The sequence below is a fragment of the Mustela nigripes genome, chromosome 12 (assembly GCF_022355385.1).
Source record: "Mustela nigripes isolate SB6536 chromosome 12, MUSNIG.SB6536, whole genome shotgun sequence".
In the NCBI taxonomy this organism is placed as follows: domain Eukaryota; kingdom Metazoa; phylum Chordata; class Mammalia; order Carnivora; family Mustelidae; genus Mustela; species Mustela nigripes.
Window position 1 is genome coordinate 54,451,990 of NC_081568.1, and position 27,786 is coordinate 54,479,775.

Sequence of the window (27,786 nt, forward strand, 5' to 3'; positions counted from 1 at the left end):
TGCACTACTGGGTATTTACCCAGTAGTGCAATTGCTGGGTCATAGGGTAGCTCTATTTTCAACATTTTGAGGAACCTCCATGCTGTTTTCCAGAGTGGTTGCACCAGCTTGCATTCCCACCAACAGTGTAGGAGGGTTCCCCTTTCTCTGCATCCTCGCCAGCATCTGTCATTTCCTGACTTGTTAATTTTAGCCATTAAATTACTTATTTTTGGACAACTCTCTCTACATTTCAACTATTTCTTAGCAAGTTATTTTTCTTCAAGTTTTAATTTTCCATATACTCACAAAACTCTTACTAGTTTATAATTTTAATATCTCCAAAGTATTCCCATGATATTTAAAATTTACTTTAAAATTAACACTTTGAAAATATGATATATCTTTTTGTGGTGAAATTCATTGGACCAGGAAGGATATTTATTATGTAATGCTTTCCTGTTTTAGGTTGTACATGGCTGAATATTTTCCCTTGGTTTCATTGGGCTTGGATTTATTGTTTTTATTGTTAAAGGTAATTATAATTTATTAAGTTGTTAGGCATAAGGAAATGATAACAATAAAAATGCTAATATAACACATTTATCCTCCAGCTTATCGATGACAATAAAAAAGCATGAGCATATCTTATTTTGTTTTATAAGAGAGAGAAAGATTATTGACTCCTAGTAGTTAACCTAGGGAAAGAATATTCTCTTCATTCTTGATTTTGTATCTTTTCCATTTATAAATACTTACTTAATTCCGTCTTATTTCTCTTTTGCTTATTTGAATTATCTTCATTATAATTTTTAAAATTTTTATTTTTTTATTTCTCATTTAAGACTAACAAAATGTTCCAACTCCTTTAACTCTTTTGAATGGTTTTGTTTGGCATACCAGTCAAGATCATGGCAGCTAGATGAGCAGTTGGGAAGAAGCTAGTGTAAAGTAGCAGAAGGACTAGTGGTCATGTAGGCACCTGGGGCAGGCCAAGATTGTTAGAACATTATTGTGTACATTAATGGTTTAGAGCATGAGGTCTAGAGCTGAATTATTTCTCTTTCAACTTTTTCTCTCTCTCTGGTAATTAATATAGCAACCTGAGGTAAGTTATTTAACTACACTGTATCCTGATTTTCTTAACTATAAAATAGTAAAAATAATACAATTTACCTCATAGAGTGGTTATGAATATTAAATGACTTAATACATATAAACACATACAAGGGATTCTTGCACTTAGTAAATATGAAATAGTTCTTAGAGAAGCCAAAATGTAACTAGGTAGACTAAAAAATAAATAAATAAATAAATAAAGGGATTAGAAATCCCTGGTACCTACAGATAGACCAAATATTAAATAAAGCCAAACATGTAGCCAGATTAACAACAATAACAACAATGGCAACAACAACAACAAAAAAGAAACAAAACAAAAAAAACCACTAAACAGTTATGCAGTTGTAATTACTCAACACATTATGTCTGGCTTTCACCAAAAAATCATACGACATGCTAAAAAGCAAGAAGAAACACAACCTGAAGAGACAGATAAAAATAAAAAATAGACTCGCGTGTGATACAGATTTTGGAATTATTGATTAGTGAATTTCAGAGAATTATGTGGAAGTGTTAAAGGTTCCAATGGAAAAGTACATGGCTTGCAAAACAGGTGGATATATAAGTAGAAAAATGGAAATGCTTAAGAAGATTTAAAGGAAACATTAGAAATCAGAATGATTGTAACATAAATGTAAAAAATGCATTTGATGGACTCTCTAGCAGACTGGTCATGGCCAAAGAAGGACTCTGTGAGCTTGAAGATAAGTCAACAGAAATTTTCCAAACTGAAATGCAAAGAGAAAAAAAAAAAAAAACAACCAAAAGAATTATGGAGTGTAACACAAACATAATTGGAATAGCAGAAAGGGAAGAAAGGGAACTGAGGAAATATGTGAAGTAATAACAGCTGCAAATTTTCGGAATTAATGGCAGACACCAAACCTCAGATCTTGAATGCTCAGGGAAAAGCAACCAGAAAAAATTTCAAGAAACCTTATATATAGATGTATATTCAAACTTCAGAAAACCAAAGACAATGAGAAAAATCTTAAAAAAAAACCCAAAACTTCCTTTTAATAGGTGGAGGAAAAAACATTTTGTGTATATAGAAATAGGATAAAAAACTCTTTAAACTGCATCACGAACCATGCAAGCTCAAAGTAATTAGAATGGAATATTTAGCATTGATAGAGGAAAAAAAAAACTAGTCTAGAATTTGATATCTAGTGGAGTTATTTCTCAAAGGTAAAAGGGAAAAAAAGACTTCCTCAGACAAATAAAAATAGGAAATTCATCAGCAGAGCTACCTTACAAGTAATGTTAAGAAGTTCTTCAGGGATAAGGAAAGTGATATAGGTTAGGCTCTCATGTCTACATAAAGAAGCATTTCAGAGAAGGAATAAATGAAGGAAAAATGTTATCTTTTGTTTTAATATTCTTAATCCATTTGAAATATCTCTAAGGTAACAATAGTAACAGTGTATGGGCTGAGTATAGCATATGGATAAGTGAAATGAAAGATAGCAATGTCATGAAGGAAGGGAAAGTGGACTTTGGGATTACTGTATTATAAGCCAACCATATGTTATTTTGAGGCATATTTTGATTAGTTAAAAAATATGATGCAAGTTCTGGGAAAATCACTAAAAACTTTTACAACAAGGTACTGTATGCTATGAGAGGAGATAAATGAAGTCACATAAAATGTTGACATATAACTGAAGAAGTCAGAAAAGAAGAGGGTGTAGGAAAAAGAAAACCAAATACAATGAGTATAATATTTATAAAAATGTTCATTATTAATCTACTTCTATCAGTAGTCATTTTAATCTAAACCTAAATGCATCAATTAAAAGACAAATATTATCAGAGTGGTTACAAGACCTTATTGTTTGTTGTCTACAAGAAAAGCTCTTTAAATATAAAAACCAGGTTAAAAGTCAAAGAGAAAGATATCATGCTCACATTAATCCAAAGAAAGCAGTAGTAGCTATTTATAAATTTTAGCAAAGCGTAATTTAGAATAAGAAAAGTTATCTCTGATAGAGTGTTACATGATGATAAGTCAGTTCTCCAAGAAGACACAACAATTCTAAATGTCTCTGTACCTAACAACAGAGTATCAAATTATATGGGCAAAAACTGATAGTACTACAATGAGGAATAAACAAACTCACTATTAGAGTTGGAGACATCAGCAACCCTCTTTCAGTAATTGATAGATCAAGCAGAAAAAATCAGTAAGGATATAGTTGATGTTAACAGCACTATCATTCAATTTGATCTAATTGATATTTATAGAATTCTCCATCCAACAACAGCATAAAATACATTCTTCTTAAGTTTACAATTGTATTTGCCCAGATAGACCAAATTCTGTGCCACAAAACATATATTAACACATATAGGAGATTAGCTATCACACAAAGTACTCTCTCAGAGAAAAATGGAATTAAATTAGAGATCAACATTTGAAAGATAACTGGAGAATCCTCCAAATATTTGGACATTAAACAGTACTTGTCTAATAAAACATAGTCCAAAGAAAACGTCTCAATAGAAATTTAAAAACATTTTAAATAAGTAAAAATTTAAAAATAGAACTTAACAAAGTGTGTGAAATATAATGAAACTAATACTTATACATTTATAGCATTACACAAATTAGAAAAGGAGAATAAGAAATCAATTATCTAAGATTTTACCTTAGGAAATTAGAGCAGTTTAAGTCTAGAGAAGCAGGGAGGGAGAAAAAAAAAAAAAAAAAGCAGTAATAAAAATGAGAACAGAAATCACTGAAATTTTAAACAAGAAAACAATATAGGAAACAACAAAACCAAAACCTTTTTCTTTGAAAAGAGCAATATAATTGGTAAATGTTTAGCTAGGCAAGATAAATGTTTCTCTTTTTTAAAGGAAAAGAGATAACAATACCAGAAATGACAGAAATAACATTACTACTGAGCCCATGGACAATAAAAGTGTAACAGTAGAATTCTAGAAACAACTCTTTGTCCTCAGTTTGATGGTTTATATGAAATGGATTAATTTCTCTTAATACACTAGCTACTGATACTCTTACAAAGAGAAATGGATAATGTTGAATAAGCCTATATATATATATACATAAACACATATGTGTGTATATATATATATATATATATATATATATATATATATATTAAATGCATTGAATCAGTAGTTAATAACCTTACAAAAAAGAAAGTGCCAGTCTCAGATGATTTCACTGGTAAGTTTTTTCACATAATTAAGTTCTCCACAGTCTCTTCCAGAATATGAAAACAAAGAGGAAGCACTTCCTAACCCATTCTATAGAGCAGGCATTACCCTAATATCAAATGCATACAAAAAGATTCCAAGAAAGAAATACTATGTGTCAGTATGAACACAGAAGCAAAACGCATCCAAAAAATATAAAATAAAGTTGAAAAAAGTACAAAATAAATTATACACATAACCAAGTGGAATTTACTCCATGATTGCAAAGCTGGTTCAACTTTTGAAAATCAGACTATGTAACTTACACATTCAGAGGCTAAAGAAAAAAAAAAAAATCATATCTAATCTTTTAGAGAAATCATTTGAAAAATCCAACATTTATGATAAAAACATGCAGAAAATTAAAAAAAGAGGGCTTCCCCATTTTGATAATGAATATCTTCAAAAATCCAACAGCTAATATTAATGGTGAGAAATCAGACTTTCTCCCTATTTGGAAATGAAACAAGAATGCCCTCTCTGAGCATTCCTATTCAATATCACAGTGGAAGTCCTAGTCAGTAAAATAAATAAATAAAACAATAAAATAAAATAAGATAAAATGAAATAAAAGATATACAGATAGGTGAGAATTAATAATGCTGTCTTTGTTAAAAGATGACAGGATTATGAAAATTCTAAAGAACTGAACAAAAATTGTTTAAACTAACAAGTAAATATGGTAAGGTTGCAAGATATAATGAGATAAAAATTGGAACTTGAAATTAGAAGACAAAATATAGATTTTAATAGTACCAAATAAGAGAAATAATTAGGACTTAATCTGACAAAATATATACAGGATTTATATGCAAAAATTCCCTGCCAAACTCTGATTAAATAAATTAAAAAAGATATAAATATGGAGAGGTAGTCTTTGTTGAATGGATCGGAAAACTGAATATTGTTAGTACACAAATATCTTCCAAACTTGCTCTATATATCAACACAACCCCTTTTAAAACTCTTTGTATATACCAATAAACTTATTGTAAAATTACCAGAGAGACAAAAACACTTGGAACAGCCAACAACAGAAAAATATTTGGAAGACCCACCCAGTTCTAAGACAATACAAAGCAACAGTAATCAAGATAGCATGACACTGGCAAAAGAATAAAAAAAAAATAGATCAATAAAATGAAATATAAAGCCCACAAATAGACTTGCACTTCTCACTACCTGAATGTGGGTTATGCTGATTGATTTACTATGACGAGGACAGTAGGGAAAGGGATAAGGAAAAAGAGTAACTTTACAGTGGAGAAACATGATAAACTCTACCTCAGTCATCTGATCAAGATAAGCGATACAGGCAGTAGTATTAAATGATCTTGGGAACATGTAACTTTAATAAGGTATGATTATATGATACATTTATCACCTCTGTGATCTCCCTTCTTAAAATGTCTAACTCTGGTCTAATCATGAGAAATATATTAAACAAATCTCAGTTGAAGAGCCTTCTCAAAACCGAACAGTACTCCTCAAAATACCTGACCAGTACTCCTCAAAACTGCCAGGGTCATCAAAAACAAGGAAAGTCTGAGGAAATGTCATAACCAAGAGGAGGCAGAGGAGGTCTGATGACTAAATGTAATATGGCAAAGGTAACATGATTTTCAGCTCAGGTCATGATTTCCAGGTCCTGAGACTGAACTACGCATCTGGCTTTCTGCTCAGCAGGGAGTCTACTTCTCTCCCCCATCCCAGTGTGTGTGTGTGTGTGTGTGTGTGTGTGTGTGTGTGTGTGTTTCTCTCTCTCTCTTTCTCATAAATAAAATCATAAAAACATATAAAGGTAATATGGCATCCTGGATGGGATCCTCTAACAGAAAAAGGGTATTTGTTTGAAAACTACCCAAGTCCGGGTAAACTGTGGACTTTCGTATGTAGTATACCAGTGTACTAATATTATGTAATACTAATAACTACTACTAGTACTACTAATAATGTACCAATATTGTTCATTAGTTGTAAAAATATACCATGTATATATACCGTATTAATCCTAGTGGAAACTGGGTATAGGGTATTTGAAACTCTCTGTACTATTCCTTGTGATTTTTCTATAAATGTAAAACTATTTTTTAAAAAGTTTCTTTCTTAAGTTAATTTTTTTAAAGATTTTTAAAGATTTATCTATCTATCTATCTATTTATTTTACACAGAGAGAGAGCACAAGCAGGGGGAGCATCAGAGTGGAGGGAGGAGAAACGATCAGAGGGAGAGAGGGAGAGGCATGTGGGGCTCAATATGTCTTATCTTGGGACTCCAGGATTATGACCTGGGCTGAAGGCAGATGCTTAACCGACTGAGCCACTCAGGCGCCCCTATTTAATTTTAAAAATAAATTTGCTAAGGGCTAGCCACTGGAAATTCTGATTCAGTAAGTCTGGAATAAGGCTCTACAAATGTTGCTTTTTGATAGCTTCTGAGACACTAGAAAGCAGAATCAAGAGGCATGGGCTACATTATAAATTGAGTGAAGACAGCAACTTTATAAGTGAAGCTAAATACTTGATCTGTATAGCCTACCACAGTGCTTGTCATTGAGTAGACAGGAAATTAAATACTGTAGTGAGAAATGGAAGTAGTTGTTACTATTTAGCAGAGGAAAAAAAACATACTTCTAACTTATTAGTAAACAGTTTTGATGGTCTGCACATTTGTTCAAAACCCAGATACATAATGAAAATATTTTTATCCACATAACATCTCTGTTGATATGTGCAAAATGTGTGTTTGCTATGTTGTACAAATAATTAAGCAATTACATTCTTTTCTGTGTCACAATATTAGAATCTCTTTTGTGTTGATGAGAAAAAGGTTAAATTTCAATCTGGCATTGAGATTATAAACAAAAACTATGCTAACAAATAAAGATATAGAAATTTCATGGCATTTCCCCTCAGCAACAGATAAAATTTCTTTGAAAATACTTCATGTATGTTTATTTACATACATGTAACTAAATGGTGATCATTTTTTGGATTTCCATTTATAAATACCAGTGCCTGGCATAGTAGAATGTGCAAAAATGAAAGCTTTGAAAAAAAAATAAATGCATGAATTAATGCATACTCTGAAGGCCTGGAAAGATACTAGTATGCTTGAATTGAAGTTCCTGCTGAATTTCAGTTCATTACAACTGCTTATTATCCCAGTTTAGTATTTTCATTCATTTTTATTGCATGTATCAGTATATATATGTATGTAAGTATCTATGTGTATATGTGTATGTGTGTGTGTGTGCATATACATATATATATATATATATATATATATATATATCATCTGAGTGGTTTTTTTTTAGATTTATAGACACTGTTATTTGTAAAAGAACCAGCAAACCAAGGAAATAATTTTAAGAGCTCACCAATTACAGGATCAGGCATGTTATATTAAACTTTTACAAACTATCTGGCTAATTTTATTAAAATACTTGGTTATAATATCTTCCTTATTCAAAATCTAATTTACTCATTTTCTTCATATTAACATTTCCACCAGAGGGTGCAAAAGGGAACACAATTGAGATTTATTTCATATTTTGTACTAAAAACTAGCAATGAAGAAACTTTGAAGAAATGGGCTAGAATTATTTTTATATTTCTAAAAATTATGAAATTTAATTGGTTCATTTAGGGTGTGAAAATAGTTTTATATCCAATTTGGGGAGGCAGTACTGTATAGCAAAATGGTTAACGATGGTTACAGGCAAAGCTAGATTTATAATTGGCTTTGATACTCACTTTCGGGTTTTCATATTGAGAAATTGGCATATGCCTCCCTAAGCCAGTTTCCTTATTTCTAAAATGTCTCAGGCACCCACCACAATTTTCAGATTTTGTTCTTCAATAGGGAGGGTATTGTTTTAAATTATAAGGTAATTATTAAGCAGACCTACATTTTTAGTTTATAGAGTTAAATAAGATTTGAATGAGACAAATGTTTTTGGTAAGCATTTAATTCAGCCTGTAACACATAGTAGTCAATAAATAGTAGCTGATATTGCCTTTTTTGCCTCCAAAATGTTCTGCACCCAATTACACCATGGGCATTGAGGTCTCCCACACAAATAAGTAATTGTTGGATACCAGCAGGGAGTCTTTGAATTCAACTCAGTACTATCCCAGATAGCATCAGATCATACAGGTTAAGGGTTCGTTCTTATAAGACTGTTCCTTTATGCCTTGGATACACTAGTCACAATCCTTGGTTCTTATCTGTGTTCTGCCAAGTGGCCATGATTGGAAGTCCCAACAACCCCTTCCAACTCAGATCTCAATAGCAAGTCCAGTTTGTAACTGGTAACTCTCACAAAAGTTCCCACGATTCCCTTCTTGGATTCAATTAATTTGTTAGAGCAGCTCGTAGAACTAAAAAAAAAAAAAAAAAATGTTATATTTAGTAGATTACTCATTTATTATAAAAGGATATGATACAGAAACAGCTAGATGAAAGAGATACATAGGGCAAGGTATAGGGAAGGACTTGAAGCTTTTTTTGTTCTCTCCAGTGTGCCACTTACCCCAAATCTTTATGTGTTCACTAACCTAGAAGATCTTCAAACCCAGTCCTTTGAGGTTTTTATGGGAGTTTCATTACATACATGTGATTGATTAAATCATTGGTTAGTGGCAGTTGATCCAACTTCTATCTTCTCTCCCATCCTGGGAGGTGGGGGTCATGGTGGGTATAGGACTAAAAGTTCCAACACTCTAAACACTCCAACACTGTTGGTTCTCTCAGAAGCCAACCCCCTTCCTGAGGTGCCTTCTAAAAGTCACCTCATCAATGTGAAACTCCTTTATCACTATCAACACTTAGGCAATTCCAAGAGTTTTAAGAGTTTTGTGCCTACAATGTCAAAAAAGACCAGCTAGTATTTTTCTTATTACAAGTCACAACATCACAACCTTCCACATTTTCCTCCTGTGTGCTTCCTCTTCCTTCTTTTCTTTTATCTTTTCCTTCTTTGTAGTGATATCTTTAGTTCAAATGGACATGCCCTCTATTAAAATAGCTTCAGGGAGATATATGACATATAAGATGAGTGTTATAGCCAGAGCAGCAAGAAAATGCCTGAATCCAGTTGCAAACAAAAATCAGATAAGGTTTATAAGGAATATTAGAGACAACAGCAACATATTAGTGTTAGCCTGATCATTGCCCAAAATTCAAAGACAAAAAATATTGGGGCACATTTCCTAACCTTTTCAGGTAGGAACTGAGGAATAGTGATAAAACAAGCTAAAATGTGGAGCCAAACCAAGCACATTAAGTTTACTCATTGTGAAGAGCTTCTAAATGTTAACTTTAAATGGGGCAAAGAACAATTTCAATTGTGTCCGAAAAATGAGTTATTTGGAAATAGCAGAGGAATTGCAGTTTGCAACATACACGCTATGGTGAACCACGGGCAAATTTGAAGAGACAATGGGAAGATCAGCTTTTATTAGGTTTTAGGAAGAAATTGGGGAGGATTGCTTTGAACAGAAGTTTACTGGAGAAGAGCAGGAGTTCAAGATTTTGGCAGAAGTGGTGATTAGTGTATTGTTGCTAGGGCAGGGAGGAATATTCTTTACTTTTCTTAAAGGCAAGAGATAAAATTCCTACGTGAAAAATGTCCTCCCATGTTTAAATCACTTATTCTTATTCCTGCTGGTTATGCTGGCTGCAAGGAGTGGTACATAGCTCCTGGACTGCATTTTAAATGAGGTTTCCTTTATTTTCACGTAAATATGAGGTATTTAAATGATGTATTATTGAGCCTCAGAATGTCATTTCCTCTCTTTCTGGGTTCAAGTTATAATCAGTCTCTCATCACCACCCTGGCAATTCAGAAAGCTACAAGGCATGTCCACTTAAACTCATTTCCCCCACAGAACTTTGAGTGCAGTAGATACAGGGGGCCAGGAAGAATTTTTGGTCAAATTGACACAAGAAAATAATTACATTATATATGGTCCCTCTGAACTCCCAAATATTTGGTAGGTTTTTCCTCAGATACCCCTTGTAAATCTCAGTTGTGTTTTTGTTTGTTTCTTTGTTTTACCATGTTAGGCTTTATTATGTCCAGTTTCCAACAGACCTACAATTTTAACTTATGGTTCACAACCATTCAAATCAAATTCTCACACATCATCTTTTTTTAAAAAGATTTTATTTATTTATTTAAGAGAGAGTGAAAGCGATAGAGATCACAGAGGGAGAGAGAGAAGCAGACTCGCTGCTGAGTAGAGACCCCCATGAGGGGCTAGATCCCAGGACCCTGGGATCATGACCTGAGCTGAAGGCAGTCGCTTAACCAACTGTGAGCCACCCAGGTACCCCCTCATACCTCATCTTTTATAATTGTCCCAGATACATTTTATTATTATTACTATTTGTTTGTTTGTTTATTTATAGAGAGGTAGAGAGACCTGAGGGAGTGGCAAGGGGAGAGAATTGTAGGCACTATGTGTGGAGCCCAACACTGGGCTCTGTCTCACAACCCTAAGATCATACCTGAGTTGAAACCAAGAGTCAGATGATTATCAGACTGAATGAACTACCCAGGTGCCCCATCTCTAAAACTCTTTGAAATGTTTCATTGACCTATGTCATCAAAGATTTACTAGAGGATATAATCCAAACCCTTTGAAAAAACATTAACCATTAATTAATTATCTTTAGCCATCTCCCCATGAATCATAATGCTTTCTTTTCTCATATTCCACATGGTCAAGAGAAAAACACATATGGCTTTTAATGGTTCTGTGAAATTTGTATAATGTTCAGTGAACTCTCTGCCTATAACTCCTTTATTTCATGTAAACTTTCTATTTGATACATGGAAAAATCTACTCATCTTTAGCCATTAATTCAACTAATTCTTATTATGAACAATATCTGATAATATGCTTTCTAAGTAGTGATTCTTAATAACTAGAGTCTACCTGGTCTTTTGAATGCAATATTAGCCCTAAATTTTCTGAGTTAGTGGCCATTGACAGAACTAATGCCAGAGTTCCCAGTGCCCCATGAACTATCCTTCCACTGTCTGAAGCAAAACATAATGTGTGTAATGATGGGAAAAATTGTTACAGAGCATGGCGGATGTCAGCCATTCCTTAATATTAAGAGATCAATGTATCTTGCCTCTAGTGGCATAGTGTCATTTAGATAGACTCCCAACACATAGCTACAATAAGGCACTATATTTTGTTTAATGTTTGATCTATGATTAGGAAGAAGACAGATCCATGTATACCTAAGCTTATCTCAACAAAGAATATTTAGTTGCCCTTTTGCTCTTGCTCAGTACAAAGCCAACTTCTTGCCAATCTGTCAGTCATCAGTCATGTTAAAACAATTCTCCCATTTTATATCATAGATATTCATGGTGCATTTTCCGAAGTCCAAAGAGGGTAGGACCTTTATATGTGGATTTAAAAAATACCACATGATGTTTTCATTAGTATTTTCAAAAATTCCTTTCATTCTAGGGCATAACTAATCAGGGGTGTTTGTGAAAATGGAAAATAATAAAAAGTGCATTAAAATGTACCAGGTAAATATCTGGACAGTAACCCAAAAATTAAGAACTGGGGCAAGTTTATTATTTTTGTAATAGATAATATTTGTTTTCCAAAGTTTATATGCATGCAATTTTCTTTTATAGAAGTCACAAAAATGCAAATAACAATAATCAGAAAGTAAAATAATCTTTTCAGGTCAAAGTTCAATATAGATATGGAGATTAAAATATATTTTTAGCTCTTGAAATAATACAGAATATACTACTATTTAGATTATACTTCACAAACTGCTTGATATTTCTGAATAGCAAGGATATTAACTTAACTAATGATCCTTTAAATGGGTATGTAAAATATAATTTAAGCTACTTGCAACATGAAAAAGAGAAGCATCATTTGTTACTGCCAAAAATCACTGGCATGTGGAAATCAGAAAATCATTAGTCTTGATAGGAATAGCTTAATACAACAGAGAAGAGACCACATTATTTGAAGCAGTTAAATGACAATTGATGCAACCTCTGGTGAAAGGCTGAAAAAAAGCAGATATGATTTAATGAATGATAAATTTTGCCCTTAGTATTTACACATGCAAAGGAACAGAAGTCTTTGCTCATTAACTAATATGCTTACACTGTGAGCCAAAATGCTTCAGACCATAGCCCTAATTGTCATAAATGTTTATCTATGTGCAAGTTTAATTTAGGCTTAAGAAGAAATATTATTTTGAGTGATGAGTGATTCTACATCGTTTTTATTTTCATTATTAGCCTAAGTTGGTTTACTTAAATTTCTGCTCAGATCCCTCCTCTTCTATGAGATTTCTTCCATAATGCTCCAACTAGAGTTAATCTTTTTTTTTTATTATACTACACTCTTTCACCTATTATAGCAGTGTGCCTAATAGTATATTTATAGGCATACCTCACTTAGCATTGCTTTCTAGAGCACCAATTTTTCATAGCTGTTTAGTGGAGTGTAGTACTCTGTTTTCTTCAGTTTGAATGGCACTTGCCAATCTTTTTTATTTATGTTTTTGAATCACTTTGCCACTAACAAGCGGTGTTTCAGATGACGGTGACTCCTATTTGATTCTCATGAAATATATTCAAAGTTTCCCAAAATATGAACAAATATGGACCATTTTAATATCCTTTAAACACAAGGGGGCCTGCACCATCACATATATGAACCTTAGATAGATATGGACTAGCTGTAGGTCCACCCAGTCCACCATTTGAACATCTGTAAAAAATGAGAAGTCAATCACTTATCCCACACTTTAACTTAATTTTAAATCTCTGTGTAGGAAACACATTCCAAAGGGGCTATTGTGGCTGATTTATTTATTGCTCATATTTATGGAACTCTCTTCTACTCCATTGCAAAATGGAGTAATGGGATATGTCTTTATTTGTGGATGTACCTGTGTACCCTTTAATACTGAGGTTACCCCAAAACATAGATCATACCTCAGTGATAAAAATCTTAACTGGCTATGATCAACTAAGCACCATAAATGTGTGGAGAGGGCAAAGTTAGCTTGATAAACAGAAAATCACAGTAAATATTAGTGATCAAACAATATCTATATACTTAAGGAGGACAATAGCTAATAAAGTATAATTAATTGTGTCCATGAAATAATGTAAATAAAGTTTTCCTGTGCCTTCCAATTTTTCAATAAACCAAATCTAACTTTCATGATATTTTAAAAATATTTGTTATTTAATTTAAATTATAGTTCCTTGCATATTGTACTGTTTAAATAAAATGCTTTTGTAGATGAGGTCCAGCTCATGGGCTACTTGTTTACCACTTCATAACCATTCTTCTCTTTTTACCTCTATTCCTGCCTTGATGTTCTTGTTATTTCGTCTGTCCTTTCTCTCTAGGTATGTGTTTGCATGTGTGCATACATGTATCACTTGTATAAATTAGTGGCATTCATTCAAGTATAAAATAAATCATAAGTACAAAAAATAGCAAGTTGAAAGAAAAAATAATATAGTACAAATATAGATGTGGTCTGATGGTATTGACCAGTGTTTTGGCATGGTCATAGATTTAGCTTTAACCTTTCATTTCAAAAACAAAATAAAATAAAAACTTAAAAAGAATCATGCCAATTTCTGAGAAAGAAACATGGATTTTCCTATTACTGAATTTTGAGATGAAAAAAGCTTTTCTGTACAGTATCATACACAGTATCCTTAAGAACATGTCTATAATAAATATGAGTTTTGTAGGATCAGTTTCTATTGTGTTTCTCTTTGTAAGACAAGGCATATTAAATGCAAAACCCAATTTTTTCTGTGGTTTCAATGAAGGTACAAAATGATGAAAGTAGGGAACAAACCTGATAACTGGATTCAACTGTCAGGTAAATGAATAGAATATATATAAGTCTAAAGGTGTTTTATTCATTTTTGAAACCTTGGAGCCCTTAGCACCATTTTCTGTATGTAGAAGATGCTCTATGAAAGTGAGGTGAAGACATGAATTGAATTAAATATTATTTGATGGTGGATAGATAGAAGCATCTCAAGTATAAAATATTAAATTTAAGAAAAAGTCATTTACATTCTACTGGCCATGGTGCAATTAAAATTAATTTTAAAAGCATTTTGATATCTCATGGACATTTTTTTTACATAATTAGAAATATAGGCCAACTACATATGCTGACAATTATCGGGTGAAACTTTAAAAAATGGTACTATTTATTAGCAGGATGCATCTAGTGATTTTTGTCAGTTTTTTGTTTTTGTTTTTTAGAATAGGATTTACTCTGAGGCAAGATTCATTTGGGTATATTTATAGATTATGTGCAATCTTTATCTTTGAAAATCAAATGTTTTCTCTGAATATAATCTATGTGATGGTCTCTTTATATTAATTCTGGCTGGTAGAAAGAATTATTCTATCAATACATTGCCAAAAGTGGCAATGAAGAATCTTCTACCAATATAAATGGTAAATATATATTGCCACATTTGCCAATGTAGACCACTAAATGCATAAAAGAAATACAAAACAGGGTTACTCTAGGAAATTATGTCTCAATAATTTCCAATCCAATCAAATTCAAATCAGACTTCTCCTGTTTTATATTGTCTAGGTTAGGAAGCCACAGGTGGAATTTAAGTGTCCATCTTCAAAATCTTTACTATTAGTTAGGACTCTTATTTTGTCAGCATAGAAGCAGACCTCAAATTGGCTTATTCTTTTTTTTTTTTTAAGATTTTATTTATCTATTTGATAGGCAGAGAGGCAGGCAGAGAGAGAGAGGGAAGCAGGCTCCCTGCTGAGCAGAGAGCCTGATGTGGGGCTCAATCCCAGGACCCTGGGATCATGAACTGAACAGAAGGCAGAGGCTTTAACCCACTGAGCCACCCAGGCGCCCCTCAAATTGGCTTATTCTTTTTTTTTTTTTAAAGATTTATTTATTTATTTGACAGAGAGAGATTACAAGTAGGCAGAGAGGCAGGCAGAGAGAGAGAGGAGGAAGCAGGCTCCCTGCTGAGCAGAGAGCCCGATGCGGGACTCGATCCCAGCACCCTGAGATCATGACCTGAGCCAAAGGCAGCGGCTTAACCCACTGAGCCACCCAGGCGCCCTCAAATTGGCTTATTCTAAAAGGGAAATATATCACAAGACTTTGAATCTTTTGTGAAAATAAAGAATGGTAATGTTGCTGTGCCATGAAATGAGAGAATGACATCTCTTTCTCTGATTCTCACCTTTGCTTGTCTGGATATGTTTAATTTTATCCTCTCACTTTAGACTAGTTGACTCTGCAGATGCTTTAACATCATCTGAGATTTTGATCTTCCTACAGGTTAAGCTTTTAGGAAGAGGTAAATTTGCTCTGTGTGTCAAGTCCAAAACTGTCCAGGAAGAGAATCTGTCCCAGCTTAGATCAAGTCTTGACTCCTGAACTATTCAAGAGCTTCCAGGGGTAGATCACACTATAAAATGGTGGCTTTCATTGCAGCCGTGGTTGGTGTCAGGAAAAGCAGTTCACAAGAGAAACATGGGGCAATTCTTTGGGAAAAGGGTAGGAACTATTGGGCAGAAAAATAAGTATATGCTTGCCACCTTGTTATTCTATATATTCAATGTGACTAAGACATCTAGAATTAGGAAAATGTAAAGCAGGCAATACTCAGATTTGAAGGAGACTGAGAGCCTTTTAAAATATATTACTGTATTCCCTCATAGCTGGAGACAACAGATATTAGTAGGTGAACCCTAATTCTAAACATTATCCTTCAATAATATATATATCCAAAGTTATATGTCAGGAAGTTGAGAACCAAAATAATTAAGTGATTTTTCAAGATCACATTATTTGTAAACACCAGAAACTTCCAAGTTATCAAACAATAACCCCATATTTGATCCTTTTTTTTAGGATTGGAGACTAACTCATTCAAGTATTCCCATGACAAGGTTTTCAAAATTTGGTCTCCAAATTACCTGTGTCAGAATAACTAAACAGCTTCTAGTGCCCCCTCCCCTAAACTCCTCAGTACTGAATCACAAGCTCTATTGATTATAAATTGGAAGGTGCATTTTTAACCAAGTCCTTGGGTAATTTTTATGCATGCTAAAGTTTGAAAACTATTGCAGTTTGGTAGTACCAAGTCCTTGACAAAAAAGGATTAGTTGACCAGTAACCAAAAGTAATAGAAGCCCAGGAGGGACTAGAAAGACAACAGAGAATACCCAAAAAGTTACTGAAAAGGTAGAAAGGAGGTTCTTGACCGATTTCAGATTTCCCTCATAAATTGACCTCACTATTGTTTTTACTTCCCTAATGAAATCTTTAAACTTCTCTTTACAAATAGTGAAAAAGGTGATGTTAATTTTGAAAGATACCATTTTAAATGGGAACCTCAAGTAATATTCAATATTTCAGATCCTTACATTGCCATTTAGATAATATAGGTGTTATTTACACAGTGCTTTTCCACAGCCATGTTTTTCTTAACTACTATTGAATGCATTTGGGTCATCCCATTGGTCTATATTTATACACATCTTAATGTTTTATGAATATACTATAACCTACTGAATATAAAATATGTAAACTCATGTAACTCCTGTAGATGATTTTTCTTTCCATGTCTTAAATGATTTTTTTCTTTTTAATTACGGATATATAAAAATTTAATAATTCACATGCACATTATTTTGGTATTACTTGCATTGTCATAGCTCATTCTTTCTAGAAGAAGTTAAAAATGAACTTGATAGTTTAAATTTTATTGATAGATTTCCTTATGCTATAAAGGCAATTATTTGCATGTTTGTGCTTTGGTACATTCTAGAATAAAATGAAATATTTTTCAGCTCCAAAAAATATAAAAAATAAATTCACAAATTACTGAATTTTCAAGGTTTTTTTACATCTGAAAATTATATTATAATTTGTTTTTAATGGCCCTATACAACTTTCTGTATCTATATAACTTCAAGTTTAATAAATATGGTAGAGTAAAAAAAGTCTCTATTCAAATTTGATGCATAGTAAAATGTTTTTCAAAGACATTAATAATACATTACCTTGAAATGTCTTGATTTTTTATGGCTTCTGTAATAATTTGATTTTAGAAAACCTTTAGAATACTGATTTATGGCACTAAATACATCTTCTTCATGCTTTAAAAATTGTCTATTCACACATACATGAATCCAAGTGCATGAATATATAATGAACCTTTGAAATCCATATCATTACAATGGGAAAATAATCTCTCTGTTTACATTTTATATTGATTTGAGAAAGACGATGAAGTATTTTAGTCTCCAGAATATCTCAGATATCTCAATATCTCCAGAATTGTCAATATTACCATCAAATGACTATTACTCATTTTGTTTATTATACCAATAAGAACTCAAAAATAAAATATACTTTGTAAAAAGTTGCCAGAGCAATGCATATTCTTAGGAGAAAGGATATAATTGAGGTGGTGTATATCAAAACTAAAACGTTGTGACATATAGAAGTTTAGATGTAAATTTTATAGGTTGCTTTACATTTGAAATTGTATTCTTAGAGTAGTTCACCCTATTATGGTGGATAAGTGAGGAGTTTGTCATTTATCCTTTTAAATAAGATAGATTAATTATTTAAAGAGATTGAAGAGTAACTGGTAATGATTGAGGAAATACCACGCGTATAATATTTGGTTTAGTCCATTTTTATAGGTCCATCTCTGAGGGAATATTAGGTTAATTTTTTTGCTTCTTTTATGGCTTTCCAATATAACCTAATTGCACATCCACATCACCTTTGGAGCTTTGGAGCTATGAAATCTCTCTTTTGGACTCCAAAAAAGATGTGTATGTGATTATTGATATGAGCTATGAATAGTTTGTTAATTTTTTTTGAATAGTTTGTTAATTTTTAATGTCTAGGTTAATACTTATTTGCATTTCAGAAATAATGTGATTATTTTGACCTTTGCAAATTGATAGTCAAATGGTATTTCAGAGTATTTTCTAATCTGTTTTAAATCATATCCTGTTTAAAAACCACTTTTCTCAAGATTTTGAACCTTTTTACCTACTTTGGTATAAGATAGTTTAAGATTATATTAAGATAAATGTTGGCGATCACTCAGAGAAAGATCACAATAAAAACAAAGTAACCACCTTTCATAGAACACCTTTCCTATTGTAAAACATCTTTTATCCTAATTGCTTTCCTGACAATTATATCTGTTTAAGAGCATATGTCAAATACAGGAAAGTTTCCAAACACATCCCATCTTTAAAATTTGATTTACCCTCCTCCTGACCCTTATTGGTTGGTCCAGGCAACAGTGCCTCTCCCTATAATAATGTAATCAGCACTCTAGTATGTGCTTCTGAATATGAATTCTGTCCTAGACAACTCATGGAGAAATATCAATTTTTGAAAGAGCTATTCACAGTCAGCAATTCTAAGATTATATATGTATACACACACACACACACACACACACACATAAACACACAGGCACACATACCGACATACAAAGTCTTTGACATCATTCATCACTGAAATATTCTTCTTGTAATGGAAGTAGATTGATTTTCTTGGATAAGCACATTCTGCTGTGAAGTAACAAGAATAAGTTGGAAGCATTAATATATCATTCAGCATGGGAAATTGATACCTGTATATAACTAGTTTCGCTGCTGTTCTTGCTAAAAAAATCAGATCTTAGTGTGATTGTTCCTGCTTAACCATGTTATTTGTTCCCCTTAGCTTTCAAGGAAGGTAGTTTAGAATTAAGAACTTGTTTAGAAGTGATACTTAAATTTATTCAACTAATTTTCAGTTGTAGTGGTATGATATAGGTTTAACATAGAGATAACATTGAGTAAAATGCAAAAGATATCTGAGTCAGGCTGAAAAGTTAATAGTCCAGCAATAATCCTACAAACTATGTGGCAATGGCTAATTCAATTAAACTTTCTCCAGGGGAATGATAATATGCAGTAAGAGGTGTATTTTGAGGTATATTTTGATACAAACGTAGTGATCCAAAGGGGCACGTGCACCCGAATGTTTATAGCAGCAATGTCCACAATAGCCAAACTATGGAAAGAACCTACATGTCCATCAACAGATGAATGGATCAAGAAGATGTGGTATATATACACAATGGAATACTATATTTTGAAAATCAGAGAAGATGTGTACGTAAAGTGCTGAGCATGATGTTGACTCATGGTTTGTAGACCCTTATGTATGAATTTTCCCCCCATTTCTTCCTCAAAATAGTGTATTGCATGAAAGGAGATGCTATGCCGTGTTTTAAATTCCTGGCATTATATGTGTATTGCCTTGGAATAATCAGCATTTTCTCACATTTTAAAATAAAATTCTAAAGCTAATAAGGTCAGTTTAACCTTGCAAAAGAAAGATCTGAAAGTTTATCTGTTTAGTTGCTGAGTTTAATTGACTAAGTTTGAAGTACTAGATTTTTCAAAACTCCTACAAAATTATACTGATATAGAATTTATCATCATCAACTTTAAGTACTCTTCTAAATGACAACTGAATTATCAGCCATAATTTGAAAATTAGAAGAAAGCATATTTGAATTATTTGTTACTTTTTTTTTAGAGTGGAAATCCTTATTTCTTACACTGATGTATTCAATGTACCAGCGTCAATTTTCTAACTTGATGTTTGAAAATTTTATATAGTCTTTCTTTTTAATGTTTCCTCTCTGGCCTCCTCTTCTCTATCCAGGACGAGATCTTACATACCCTTTCTTTAATACAGTGCCCCATTCATATTTTGATAAGTAATATGTCATCTGGAATTCTAAAGCAATATTTTATAAGTTTTAAACACATGTCTGCTTTTATATTCTTTAAAAGGAGGTTTATAGTATTTGAACTTCCAGTTTACATAAGTAGCATAAATACAATATTAAAAAAAAGTCAAGGCACTTAGAATATTTTGCATTCTGATAAGCCCCACCTTGTACATTTTCTTGAAATCCTTTCCCTTTGAGACAATCACTACTTTAGAGCTTATAATTTAATTTAATAATTTAGTAATAATTTAATAAGACACCTTCAACATATTTATAAATTTATCTTTCTGAGTGTTATAATATGAATAAGTCTCTGAAAAGATGTTTAAAGAGACAATTACTATGGTAATTAAGGAAAATTTTATATATAATCTCTAAATCTAACTAAGTATATTTGTTGAATGGTGTGGTATTCATTTACAGACTTGTTTTAGAAAGGACATTTCCTTTTATTTTGATTTTGAGGAACACTGATTGATTCACCTCATTTTCAGAAAAGAACTTTTCTTCCATGTGTGCAAAAATACCACATTTAATGTAATTCTTTTTTTCAATATACACAAGATTCATATGCATAATGCTGTAGCATATATGCCATTCTATCAGAATTTAATTTTTAAAGCAATTTGGCATTGGAATTCTGAGGCTCATCTAGAAGATTACTGAGTGTTATATTCTTTCTATTGTATATTTTTATTCATATTAAACATTAAGATAAGTCTGTACATTTTAATTTCCAATAATATTTTGCAACTTTTAAGCATATAGCATAGAAATTAAGCTGGTTTATTACTATACTTTAAAAGGTTATTTTATTTGTGATAGAATTATCAGTCAGGACAACTTTAGTATTTCAACCCTAATGTAATATCTATTAAGTTATGATCAAATAATTTGTAACCCTTGTAGTATCAGGAAAATAACTTCTAGAGGTTTTGCCATTAAAATGTATTTATTGGCCACAAACTAATCTTTTCATCAGCGATATGATTCAAGTTTGAAAAGAGATTGTAGAAACCTTCGGTAACATCCAGGTAACAAAATGTGATTGAGTTACATCACTACACTTCACAATTGGTAATTTCTATGATAAAAATGCAGCTAAAATGAGAAAGAAATCATCTTGATGATCATGTATTTTCTCCTGATAATTCCCATTTTCTGCAAACAATGGCCAATTAGACCAGGTGAATAGAAAACAATGGTTTTCTCCCTCTGTTGATCATCAGATTGCCCCTATGCATAGATATGCATATCTATGCATAGATATGCTACACCTCATGAAAGAGGGGGCCAAGGAACATTTTTAAAAAATTTTTTAAAAACTTTATAAAAATCATGAAAGATTCTAATGTTCATCTAGGAGCAAAAATAACATTAGTTAGGTGAATGCAAGGTATACCTGGAAATTAGGTGGCCTCATGGAAGCATTTTGGAAAGAATGTCCTTTCTGTATAAGGGAAAAATAATGTGGAGGCAGAATGTGGGTTAAAGTTTTTCTTTTTATATCTACTCTTCTCTTCCTGTTTGATTTACACTATGAAGATCTGGCTCTAGTATACTACTTTACTTCATTCTCCTGTATCTGTCCCTGTGACTTACAGTGCTCCCATTATGCCAGCTCTGCTGTTCCTCCCTTGGTCAATTCTGGTTTTCAAGGCTTTGCACTGCTCTACTCCTATCTGCTGTGCCCTTCCTCAGATTTACTCGATTCACTCCTTCATGTTGTTCAGTGTTCTATAAACACTACTGCTTAGAGAGGCCACCCTGGCCACCACCCCATTATACTAAGATTTTCTGTAACATATTTACAGCCCTTATCAATATCTGAACCCATTTCATTTATTAATATTTCTGTGTTTAATATTTTTGTGTGTTTCATCGTCACCTGTTCGCAAGCTCCACTGAGGACAGATATTCTATGTTTATCATTACATTCAGCTATATTATAAATTCCAAAATAATACTGTTGAAATAAATTGGTTGAACTTAGAAAATAGTCCAGTTTTCATTCCGTAATGTAGGCTCTGCCTGATATGGCCCTTGCCTGGAACTCTCTTCCCATGAATTCCCAGTATTTCCTTCTTCGGATTTCCGCCTCAGTGCCTCAGCGCAGTCTTTCCTAAAGACCTTAACTATTGTCTCTTACTGTTTTGCATCATAGTGATCTATTCATTTCATTCTTAGCACACATTAATGGTCTATACTGTTTTATTTATTCATTTGTTTACCTGTTTATATTTTTATTCATTTGTGTTTATGTTATTATTTCTTTCCTCTTAAGATTGTAAGTTTCATTTTCTTTTGTTCATTGCTGTGTCCTCAATTTTTAAGGCACTAAAATTTTTTTGAGAAGACAGAGCAACAAATAAATAATTAGAATTTGATGAAAGTAGCACATAAGAAATACACACTGGTAGTGGCGATAATATAGAGGAGAACATAATTAACTCTCCACAAGGAGGACCAGGTAACATATCAGGGAGGACATAATGTCCTAGAGGGAAGAACCAAGAATGCTTTCTCAATTAGCCCCAATAACTGGATAGCTGGTGGTACAACTCCAGACCTCAAATTCAGGAGCGCCTGGGTGGCTCAGTGGGTTAAGCTGCTGCCTTCGGCTCAGGTCGTGATCTCAGGGTCCTGGGATTGAGTCCCACATAGGGCTCTCTGCTCAGCAGGGAGCCTGCTTCCTCCTCTCTCTCTCTCTGCCTCTCTGCCTACTTGTGATTTCTCTCTGTCAAATAAATAAATAAAATCTTAAAAAAAGAAAAAAGACCTCCAATTCAATCATGTAAAAGAAAGAATTTTTCTTTACTTCTCTGGACTGAAATGATGAAGAGAATGTGTCTAGGGATTCTAGTTAACATTAAGAATAAGTGGTAGAAAAAATGAGAGAAGATATTGGTTGTGTGTTCTTGGTTAAATAGAGAACTCCTCCTAGGTATAGAGACAATAGTGCTTAATGACTGTGTTTTCTAGTTTTAACTGCTAAATATAAATCTGACTGACCGTATATTTATTTTTCTCAATTCACATTACAACACTATGTACTTTTTTGCCCACTCTTGACTGTTGGGGACATGGGCCTCTATACATAAATACTAATCACTCCATGTAAATTCAAAATAGGGTTATTTGGCAAAATATTACAAGCAAAGGTATAGCAGAATGTACACGATTCCCCAGGCTCTCATCATATCATGAGAGAAGTATTCACATTGTGGGCATAGCTGGATTGGATAATCCATGGCTAACTTTCCAGTAGAGATGAACCCTGTCCCCATCATCCTACATGTACTTAAAGAAAAAGAGGCACAGGAAACTTCCATTTGACTACATAACAATAGAAGCTCTCTGGTATAACTTGATCTTATTAGAAAAGAAGAGCCTCCAAAATAACTCAGAGTTACAGAACCAGACTTAGGAAGTAGTGAGCATCCAGAACAATTGGATGTGTCTCTTTTCAACTATAATGAGCCTATTTTGTGTGTCTATATCTTCCTGTGTGTGTGTGTGTGTGTGTGTGTGTGTGTGTGTGATTGGGTATTCTTATGTTCATTTTAGGGCTCATAACAATAACTAAAAAAGTGAAACTAGATACAGAATGGACATTTCAGAAAGGCTTTAACTGAAAAATAAATTTATGCATAAAAAAGATGGTGGTAATTTCTTTATTTAACAGTTTTGAACATGTTACCAAAGACGTACACATGCATGTGTGCAATTGGAAGGCTTTTTTTATGTATGTTGATAATGTCTCAAATGAAGCCTTCTGTTTACTAAGTTATTTAAATCATTGATGTGGAATGAGATGAAATATGCAAATGAAAATATTTCCTATTTACTCTAATTTTATTATTCTGAGTATTAAAGATTATTCACAACCAGATGTCACTAAAAGATCACCAAGGTGTGTGTGATTATTGCTAGACATAGTAATGGGTATATTTTATTTGTTTTATTTATAGTCCCTAAAAGGCACTATTTTATAGTATAGTTATGATACAAGAATACACTAGTAAGTCAATGAAGCGAATACATGGTTCAGAAGCAGTAAAGAGAATTTTATAAATTTTGTACATCACAAAATTGTCATTTCATATCAGGGGAACAAATTGGCACTATTTTATTTTTATTTGCCATTTTGTTAATTAAAAAAAAAAAAAAAGAAAGAAAAGAAAAGAAAAGTTGGCCACTTCACTTCACATTCCTAACCTAGATGGTTGACAGTCATTTTAGTTTGTAAGTGACATTATAAGTTGAGCCCTTATTAACTGAAAGGAATTGTTATAATAATGTAATCTCAACAACACTAAGACAGAGGTGCTATTGTTATCCCTATTTTGTGGATAAAGAACTACTGATAGAGAATAATTAATTAAACTTGTCAAGGTTAAAACTGTGAACAAGTGAACATTATCTCTTAAGAACTCCACATTTTTTAAAGAAGATTTTTATTTTGTGGGATGAAGATGGAAGGACAGGTCTTGAGGGAGATGTACATATTCTTTTATGCTGCATGAACTCTAGAAGTAATCTTACAACCAGGTATATATATATATATATATATATATATATATATATATATATATATATAAAGATATTTATTGCAACGTTATTTTTAGATTGAAAAATTGAAGTGTTATGGAAGACTCTAGAGCTGTTAAGAAGAATGAGGATAATTCATGTTAAGAAGAATGAGGATATCCATAATAGATATTTTGGGTATATAAAAGCAAATTATAAAATAATATATAGTGTGATTCTATCTTGAAAAAAATTCATACAATAGAAGCACATAGAAATATATTGAATATAACTATGTAATACATATACACTATGTAAAAATGTGCTGAAATGTTATGCACTAGTAATTAGACATGAGAAATGAGATCCTGAGGGAAATGATGGTTGTAATATTGTGGTTTATAAGAAATACACATTCGTTATTCAGATGACCAAAATATATTTCTCATGTGTATTTGGTTTGTGTCCACAGTTTCTGGTTCAGAGCTCCCCAAACCCTTGGACTTTCTTAAGTGTTGAGAGTGATAAAGATACTTTTAGTATGTTAATGAGGTGTCTTTTGGAAGCACCTAAAGATAGGGGCTATAGCCAACTATGCCTTGGAGGATTGGAACTTTCAGTCTCACACCCAGACCTCTGGCGAGGGTAGAGGGGCTGAAGGTTGAATAAATTGCAAGTGGCCAATGATTTAATCCATTATGCCTTTGGAATGAAGCCTTCATAGAAACCAAAAAGGTCAGGGTTTGAAGAGCTTCTGGCTTGGTGAACATATAGGGATTTAGGGAAAATGGCATGCTCTGATTGAGCATAGAAGCTCCACAGACTTTCTACATACCTTGCTCAATATATCTTTTCTATGCAGCTATTCCTGAGTTATATACCCTGTTGTAATAAACCAGTAATCTATTAAGTAAAATGTTTCCCTGGGTTCTGTGAGCCTCCTTAGCAAATTAATCGAACTGAAGAGGAGGTCCTCGGAACCTCTATTTATAGTCGTCAGTCGGAAGTACTAGTAAGGAGGAGGTCATGGGAATCTTTTATAGCCTGTATCTAGTTTGTCAGAAGCATAGATGACAACCTAGGCTTGTGACTGAGGTCTGAAGGGGTAGGCAGGGAGGTGTAGTCTTGTAGGACCAAATCCTTAATCTGAAGCATTTGCTAGTAACTTACTAGCTAAGTATATATACTTAGCTAAATATATATACTAGCCAAGTATATGTACTAGCTAAGATACTAGCTAGTGTCTTACTTAGTGTCAGAAATGACTTGAATTCTCAGACCCCTGCTGGTATTTTAAACTTGTTTGTTGGTTCTAGGGCCCTCTCTTCCCCAAGTTGGAAATTGAGTCTCAGAACACCAAAAAGAATGGTAATACCACTTTTTAATACTTAATCTTCCAGTTTTGTTTATTCATTTTTGCTAAGATATTATTCTTTTTTTTAATATAATTTTTTTATTTTTGATAAACATATATTTTTATCCCCAGGGGTACAGGTCTGTGAATCACCAGGTTTACACACTTCATAGCACTCACCAAAGCACATACCCTCCCCAATGTCCATAATACCACCCCTTTCTCCCAAACCCCCTCCCCCCAGCAACCCTCAGTTTGTTTTGTGAGATTAAGAGTCACTTATGGTTTGTCTCCCCAAAAAACACACTGGAGTATTTAGATAAAAAATTAGCATTGGTTCCTAACCTTGCTTTTAAATTTGTAACCGAAATATATCCATTGTTTAAGAAACTTGAAATACAGCACATAAGATGTTGCATAGAACCAAATGAACCCATGATAGTCATTGAACAATTTCATAATATTCTCTTCTACCAGGACTTTACATCAATGGTAATACTGATAATAAATTTATTTCTGAAGTAGTTATACTTTGTTTTTATCCTGACTCAAATAGGAAATAATAATGAATTAGGAAAGTATAAGCTTGTGTTCAAATTCTATCACTATGTGATAGCAAGTAAGTCATACTGAATCTTTCCATCTCCAAGACCAGTGATATAGCACAGCAACTTCTCATTTTAATCAAATTATATTTAAAAGAAGGTATCAGTTTTTATGGTATACAAGTGGTTGTGGTGATTTGTAGTACCAAATTTATCAAACATTATGTAATTCTTAGTACCTCTGCAAATATTTGCATGTGACAATATGCTTGAAACCCCATTGTGCTTTCATTGAATTTGGTATATAGGAATCTCTTTAGCATCAAAAAGACCGTAATCCTTTTCTGACAGTGAATTTCTTAAGTTTCAGAGTCTCCTTTTTCTTATCAGCAAAATATGATTAGTAGTATTGCCTCCTGAGGTTGTTAAGAATTAAACTGAGTTATAGGGTGCCTGGGTGGCTCAGTCAGTTAAGTGTCTGCCTTGGTCTCAGGTCATGATCACAGGGTCCTGAGATTGAGTCCTCTTTGGGGCTCCCTGCTCAGTGGGGCCTCTGTTCTTACCTCTCCCTCTGCCCCTCCCCCATCCAACTAAATAAATAATTCTTTAAAAAACAGAATTATATATATCATTGTGTGTGTATATATATATATATATATATACATATATATGTCACATACAGTATAGATTCAATATATAGTAAATTTTAAATAAATATTAATCCCTGCTCTGACCCCAGTCCCCCTGAAAAGAAACCAACCATCAGTTTAACTGAGCTGAAGTACATATACCTTATTTAATTTCTACCTTAACTCGTATTCTAGAACTAGTAGCTTTTTGTGATCAAAGATTATAAAAGATTATGAAAAACAGCTTCACCCAGGGGAACAAAAAATTGGTGCACATCAATGCTATAAGACCATATTGTAGGATTTTACTCCGAGTACTTCAGTTCAAATCCTGACCTGAAACTTAAAAAAAGTTCTCAGCCTTAGTTTCATTTGCAAGGCATGTTTGACTTAACCAGTAGGAAGGTGGTGACTTAACCAATCTATTGATTAAGATCATGGATTCTGGAACTGAATTACTTGGGTTCAGTTCCTGAAATCTCCGCTCAGTACTTGTGTGACCTTGAGCAAACTCCTTCTTAAACACTCTATATGAATTTCCTTCTCAGTCAA